The sequence below is a fragment of the Caretta caretta genome, chromosome 2, assembly GCF_965140235.1.
Source record: "Caretta caretta isolate rCarCar2 chromosome 2, rCarCar1.hap1, whole genome shotgun sequence".
Lineage (NCBI taxonomy): Eukaryota > Metazoa > Chordata > Testudines > Cheloniidae > Caretta > Caretta caretta.
In genome coordinates, this window is record NC_134207.1 from 166,851,330 (window position 1) to 166,859,349 (window position 8,020).

Here is an 8,020-nt window from a genome sequence, read left to right on the forward strand (position 1 = left end):
CCTCTCCCCACCCCACCCCTGTTCCCCTTTGTGGTGCAGAATGGAGGGAAGCATGGGGCCCCAAAATTGCACAACACATTGGAATCTTTTAGGATGAAGGTCACAAATGCATTAGTGTTATGGTTAATGCAGCTGGCTAACAGAAGAAGCAGTGTGTGCAGTATAGGAAATGGGGGAAAACATGGTGCTCCAGCTTCTGGCATTTGTTCTGTTGTTTAGACAAGGCTGCATCTGGAAAAGGACAATCTGCCAGCAGTTATATTAAAGAGTTTTTTTTTCCCCCGCTTGGAAAATGAAAAGGTTGATACCATCAGGTTACTGCATAATCAATCTGAGCACATGTGAACTCCAAAATTGCTTTCTAATCTTTGTGTGTTTCACTATCAGCATGTTTCACTGTTCTTTAACCATTTTAATCATTTCAACAGGGAAGAAAATGAAAAAAAAAAGAGTACCAGCAAGAAGACCCATGTTGTGTGTAGCTAAGTAACTGTAATGATTTTGCTTTCTGCATTCTGCGCTTCTAAACTTTTGAGATTTTGCTGCCTCCAAAGGCCGCTGCCATTTTCTGAGACAGTTGAAATATGTGTTACAAACGAGGCACCCAAACTGTGCACTATCATGGAGACTTGACATTTGTTCTTTTTTTGTTTCGTTTCTTTCTCTCACTCATTCATTCAGACTGAAGGGATCTGATCACTCTTTATGTGTAGGAAAACATAACAAGCCCCACTAAAGTAGGTGGAAACGACATTAGCTGTTTTTTTTCCTTCAGAAAAATTTTCTTATGTAAAATGGAGCCTCTGCCAGCCAATCAGATTACTGGATGTTTGACCCTTATTTACTGATTCATGTTGAAAATAATTCCAGCCAGTCAGAAACCAGTTTTCTCATTAAAATACTGTAAAGCAGTATTTAGGAAAAATGGGCCTGAATTTGCAACCCACACTCAAGCCTTCTCTACACATGGGTTTCATACCAGTATAACTACTTCAGTGAAGGGTGTGACTTTTAACCAAAATAGTTATACCTGTACATCCCCTAGTGGGAACACAGTTATGCTGGTATAAAGGTGCCTCATACTCAAATAGCTTATTTCATTTCTTGGGTAGGAATAGCTATACCACTATAAATAAGCATCAGTATAACTACTATGAGGCTTCCTGGGAATACCCCGGATTCTGACACATCTCACTATCACCTGGAGGAAGCCTTGTCTGTGTCTGCCAGGGACCAGCTCCCGAACTCCACCAGCCACAAACAACACAAGCACTTCCTTCTAGGCTTATGCAGGCCCTGCTTTCTCTCAGCAGGTTAGCAATAGACATGCTCCAACCCCCAAGTGCTCCAAGTGTCACCCTGGAGTTCTGAGCCCCTGGTCCACTGGTCCCTTGCAGTATTCACAGATTAGCTGTGCCCAAAGTTTACCAGTTACACCTCAGATCACTGCTGCACTTAACACACAGCACTTAGATAGATTGATAGTTTAAACAAGTAAAAGTCTATTTAACAAAATATAGAGACTTGACTGATAGCCCGTAAAAGTACTGGAAACAAATGGTTACATATAAAATAAAATCATAACACACACTCTAGAACCTAGACTTAATTAACAAGATACTCTCATGTCTAAAGTATTGCTCATCAGCACTTTCCAGACGCTTTCCTTTTTCATGAGACAAGCATGCTGTCAGCTTGTTTCCTAGGTGAAGGATAAAATCTTGTCCCCACTCCTTTTTTTTTATGCAGTTACGGACTATTGTCAGTTCCTCAGAAGGTCCCTTCTTCAGAGACTTATCTTAGGGTTCCTTTGTCTTTATAACCCGACACCAGCCAAAGCTGATCACTTGGAGCTACACAACTCCTGTCTGCGAGACCCTATACAGAGTAGGTGTGTTCATGAAAATACAGTTTGCTCCTGAAGTCCCTCCCCATCCTGAACTAGCTCTCAGGGCTAGTTCATTCAGACCCTGCTTACGCACACACACACCCACACACACACACACACACACACATAAACCAAACCAATCAACCAGTGCTTTTCATTTTGAGCCAGAATCTGCCCATCTAAATCACGTTGAATAGTATTTTACTGCTCAAATAGTCCCACATAGGCTTCTCAGCCTATGTGGCTAAGATCAAGTTTAGTCTCTGTTCTTCTCAGTTTAATCTTATCTGTTCTGAGGCAGAAACTACACCTTCTAGAACACTCGTCTTGCTTTCCTGAAAAAGACTACTGCTTTGAAGATGGATTCTACTGTTACTGCTTCAAAAGAAAATCTTCGTGTTGCTTCAGAGACTCCAGGACAGACCGAGGATATGATCGCACCCTTGCCGATTCCACAGAAACCTTCAAGTTCTGCTTGGACCACTGCTGCTCCATGGAACGCCCATGGGAGAACTGCCTCTTAGAAGACCCTCTAATACCCAGATGTACAGACATTCTTTTCTCAACTTATGTATGATATAATTTTTTAATATTAGCTTTAATAAAAGTTTTAAATCTGTTCTTATCAGTTTAATTACTGAGGAAGAAACTACACGTTCTAGGAGATTTGACCTGCTATCCTGTAGAAGATTTTGAAGATAGATTCTACTGCTGCTCCTTCAAAGCAAGATCTTCATGCTGCTTTGGAGGCACCAGGACAGACCAAGAAGATGATCGCTCCCTCACAGATTCCACAGAAATCTTCAGCTGCTGCTAGGACCACTGCTGCTTCATGGAACACCCATCGGGAAACAGCCTCTAAGAAGACCCTCAGGGCTTCCAGGCCATTGCAGATGATCAGCATCAATGGGACAAGCAGCGCTTCCTTGAAGAAAATGCATGGAGATGTTGCTGCAAGAGATCTTGCACCTCAAGGACGACCTTCTAGGACATCAGCAAGGACAAACATCAGCTCGCCCTCTCTTCAGGAGAAGGATGCTACAAGGAGAACTTCTTCCACCTTCCTACTGCCCAGGATCCTGATTCTGGTGGTTGTCCTGCTGTACAAGAAGGTACCTCAGCTGGTAGGACCAGCCTCTCCTCAGAGACCAGCCGCTCCTCAGAAACCACCCAGCAGGACCTCAACACCTCACTAGATGCCTGCCTAGCCAAACCTCTTCAAACTACTCTCCCGGATCAAGAAGAACCATCGTTGAGTCCACTGATACAACTGAAGCCCATCCAACGGAGGGAGAAGAAAAGGAGAACAATTGTATCTACCTCCGGTATTCTCTTGCTATGGACATCCTCCTCTGCCCCTTCTGCTGTCTAGTCCAAGGATTCCAGTATCTTGGTGGTCTCAGCAGACACCTCAAGAAAATCCATAGCGAGTGGACCACTTTCCGGTGTGCCCTCTGTGATTTGCCTTTGAGACGCAGAAGAAATGTAAGTTGCATCAAGTCCCCTGCAAAGGACATCTCACACTGGAAGAGTCGAACTCTGCCAGTCTATGTTGCCGACACCCCATCTCTGCTCCGAATGCAGAAACATCACATGCTCAAGCTCTGGCTTCTAACTGACCAAATACTCTGGCTACGAAATAGATGAGGCAAATAAACTGTATTATACAACTGGATCATTGGATCAACACAGCCCCAGGAAAAGATGGCATTCACTATAACATCTTGAAAAAATAAGACCTGGCCTGGTATTAATTGCACTTTTCAACAAATGCAAACAATTCTGCCATGCCCCCAGCTCCTGGAAGAAGTCTAAGATGTCACAGGAATCAGGACAAGCAATGTAGGAAGTGCGGCTATACCAATGAGACACTACCCCACGTCCCATGTAGCTGCAAGCCCCATTCTAGAGCCTGGCAGCTGCGACACAACGCCACCCAAGTTTGCCTGGTCAGAGCCATCCCGCCACCTGTAGGGAAGTTTGCCCTGAACTCCACTATCCCAGGAACTGACATCCAACTGTGACCGGACATCATCATCACCAACCGAGGACTGGAAGAAGATGATGATGGTGGACGTCACAGTGCCCTTCAAGAACAAAACCCCAGCCTTCCATGATGCCCAAGCTTGAAAGGTGGAGAAATATTCCCCTCTGGCTGACACCTTGAGAGATAGGGGTTACCAGGTTCAGACACACAGGCTGATTGTTGGAGCCTTGGGCGCATGGGACCCCATTACAAGCGAGCATTGAGAGAATGTAGAATCAGTCAACACTACAGTCGGCTGATGCAGCAACTCATGGTGTCAGACACCATCAGGTGGTTGAGGGACATCTACATAAAACACATCACCGGACTTTGGCAATACCAGGAGGGATGAGCTGGAGTGCTGATGAGAAGTGCAGTAAGGAAAGTAACTGAAATATTTCCCTGATAGATTGTATTTTCTAAATGGACAACCTACCTAATTCTCAATTACTGAGGGACAGTCTCCACTCATTTATATATTTTGCTTTCCACAACCAACTCTCTGTACAACTCTTCATGAGTGATATACCCGAGTATTTGGATTCTGATATCTAAACTGTATTGTTAAATTTATTCACCTAAATTTGGGTTTTTGCTGATTATGTAATATATGTATCATATGACTTTTAAAAACAAACTCTGTGTTTGTGGATAATCTAAGCACCATGGCCGGATCTACAGACGCTCTTTTATCAACCTGTGCATTATATAATTTTAACATTAGCTTTAATAAAAATTTTAAATCTGTTCTTATCAGTTTAATTACTGAGGCAGAAACTGCACCTCCTAGAAGACTCAACCTGCTATCCTGAAGAAGACTTTGAAGATGGATTCTACTGCTGCTCCTTCAAAACAAGATCTTCGTCCTGCTTCGGAGACTCCAGGACAGACCGAGAAGATGATCGCTCCCTTGCTGATTCCACAGAAATCTTCATCTGCCGCTGGGATCACTGATGTGTCCACAAAATGCACATTGGGAAACAGCCTCTAAGAAGACCTTTAGCACTTCCAGGACTTCACAGATGAACAGCCTCAATGGGAAAACCAGTGATTCCTTGAAGAAAACCCATGGAGATGCTGCTGCAGGAGACCTTGCACCTCAAGGACAGCCTTCTGGGACATCACAGCCAGGACAAACATCATCTCCCCAGCTCTTCAGGTGAAGGATACTACAAGGAAAACTACTACCACCTCCTCTTCTGCCCAGGATCTTGATGCTGGTGGTTGTCCTGCTGTACAAGAAGGTACCTCAGCCGGTGTGACCAGCCTCTCCTCTGAAACCGCCCAGTGGGACCTCAACATCTCACTAGATGCCTGCATAGCCAAACCTCTCTATATTACTCTCCCAGAGCAACGATAACCATCTAGCGAGTCCACTGATACAACTGAAGCCCATCCAATGGAGGGAGAATGAAGGGAGAATGATTGCATCTGGAAGGGAAGATATTGCCCTTGTTCTGGAGATCATGCCTCAAGATCCAGCCGAACAAAATACTCAATACAGGGAAGAGAATCGGCAACAGGCTAATCGCACAGCAAATTTCCAGCCTGAGCCTGCTGAGATTGAGCACCCAGAAGAGCAGCAGCCTTCAGTGAGGGCCACCACGCCATGGCAAGCCACTTGGATAGAGGAGTTGGCACCGACAGCCTCCTTCGATGACTTTGACTCCTTGTAGATAGACTCACTAAAGACCCAGCTGCAGAAATCATATCTGGGAGGAAGGGAACTGAGGAGAACACACCAACTGCTCACAGAACTCCTGCATAGAGACATAACAAGAACAACATGAGGGAAGCCAGGAGAAGGAACATCAGTCGTCGCTATGACCCAGCAGCAACATCCAGGATCCAGAAGCTCTATCAGTCAAACTGCCCTAAGGCTATGAGAGAGATTCTTGATGGGCCCTCATCTTACTGCGCAGTCCCGTCCAAGAGACTGTTCTCGTACTTCAAGGATGCATTTGACCGCTTAGCACAGAACGACATGCAGCGTCCAGGGTGCCTTCATCCTCTACCCCACGTTGAGTGTGTAGGAGACCTGGAACAAAACTTTACATCATGGGAAGTTGTCAAGGTTCCTCGCCCACTCTGAACTCTAGGGTACAGATGTGGAGACCTGCATGAAAACCTCCTAAGCTTACTTTTACCAGCTTTAGGTTAAAACTTCCCCAAGGTACAAATTAATTTTATCCTTTGTCCTTGGAATATCCACTGCCACCACCAAACTCTAACTGGGTTTACTGGGAAACGTAGTTTGGACACGTCTTTCCCCCCAAAATCCTCCCAACCCTTGCACCCCACTTCCTGGGAAAGGTTTGGTAAAAATCCTCACCAATTTGCATAGGTGACCACAGACCCAAACCCTTGGATCTGAGAACAATGAAAAAGCATTCAGTTTTCTTAGAAGAAGACTTTTAATAGAAATAGAAGTAAATAGGAGTAAAGGAATCACCCCTGTAAAATCAGGATGGTAGATACCTTACAGGGTAATTAGATTCAAAACACAGAGAATCCCTCTAGGCAAAACCTTAAGTTACAAAAAAGACAGACAGACAGAAATAGTCATTCTATTCAGCACAATTCTTTTCTCAGCCATTTAAAGAAATCATAATCTAACACATACTAGCTAGATTACTTACTAAAAGTTCTAAGACTCCATTCCTGGTCTATCCCCGGCAAAAGCAGCATACCGACAGACACAGACCCTTTGTTTCTCTTCCTCCTCCCAGCTTTAGAAAGTATCTTGTCTCCTCATTGGTCATTTTGGTCAGGTGCCAGCGAGGTTACCTTTAGCTTCTTAACCCTTTACAGGTGAGAGGATTTTTCCTCTGGCCAGGAGGGATTTAAAAGGGGTTTACCCTTCCCTTTATATTTATGACAGAAGTAATGACCAGATTTACAAAACACAGCCCTGGGGAAAGATGGCATTTGCTACAACATCCTGAAAAAATGAGATCATGGCTACCTGATATTAACTGCCATTTTCAACAAATGCAAACAATTCTGCCGTACTCCCTGCTCCTAGAAGAAATCTCTAATGGTCCTCGCCTACAAGAAAGGCGCGCGAGACGACTCCAGTAACTGGAGACCTATCTCTCTCTACTCCACCATGTACAAACTGTATGCCAGCTGCCTCGTGGTTAGGATAACAGACTGGCCTGTGAACAGAGGAGCCATCAGCTCCATCCAGAAAGGCTTCATGTCATGTGAAGGCTGTTATGAACACAACTTTTTCCTTCAGACTGCCAGCCATGTGGCCAGGAGGACACGGAGGCAATGTGCCCTAGCATGGGTCAACCTGGCTAATGCTTTTGGAGCGATGCCCCACCAGCACATTTTTGACATGCTGTGAGAGTTCAAGATGCCTGAAAACTTTCTCCAGCTGATCCTTGAACTGTATGAAGGCTGCACCACCACCATCTACTACACAGAAGAAGAGATGCCAGAAATTCCTACCCATAGCAGCATAAAGCAAGGATGTCCCCTCAGCCACCATCATATACAATTTAGCCATGGAGTCACTCATTCGAGCCATCTCCAGCGGGCAAAGCAGTTTTGACCTGTATGGCAACAGCGTGCATATCCTGGCCTACGTAGATGATCTGGTCCTGATCGCAGACAACCCCGAGTGTCTCCAACAAATACTTGACATCATCAGCCAGGCTGCCAACTGGATGAGACTCTGCTTCAATGCCAGGAAGTGTGCGTCCCTGGATATTGATGGCAGTAGAAGGGATTCGGTCCAGGTGACACCTTTTCAGATCCAAGGTGAACCTATTATCTTCCTCGAGGATGGGCAAGCATACCAGCATCTCGACAAGCTCAAGGGTTTCCATGTCCAGCAGACATCTGAGGATCGATCGCGGAGATCCTACAAGATGTGGCCAGGATCGACTCCTCCCTACTGGCACTGTAGCAGAAGATCTATGCCTTGAACACCTTCCTAATCACCTATATCTCATTCATCCTGAGGGGATCTGCCATGGCAAAGGTACCTCTGAACAAGGCAGAGAACACCGTCAGGAAGCTAATGAAGAAGTGGATGTTTCTTCCCCAGAGAGCCAGCAATGAACCAGGGTACATTTCGTACAGGCAGGGCAGCACCA

The 8,020-nt window shown here is 45.2% G+C and overlaps 1 pseudogene; it reads left to right on the top strand.

The window, feature by feature from the left end:
• Window positions 1–2,111: 2,111 nt before the first annotated feature.
• Window positions 2,112–2,283, top strand: LOC125633160 (U2 spliceosomal RNA; annotated as a pseudogene).
• Window positions 2,284–8,020: the final 5,737 nt, after the last annotated feature.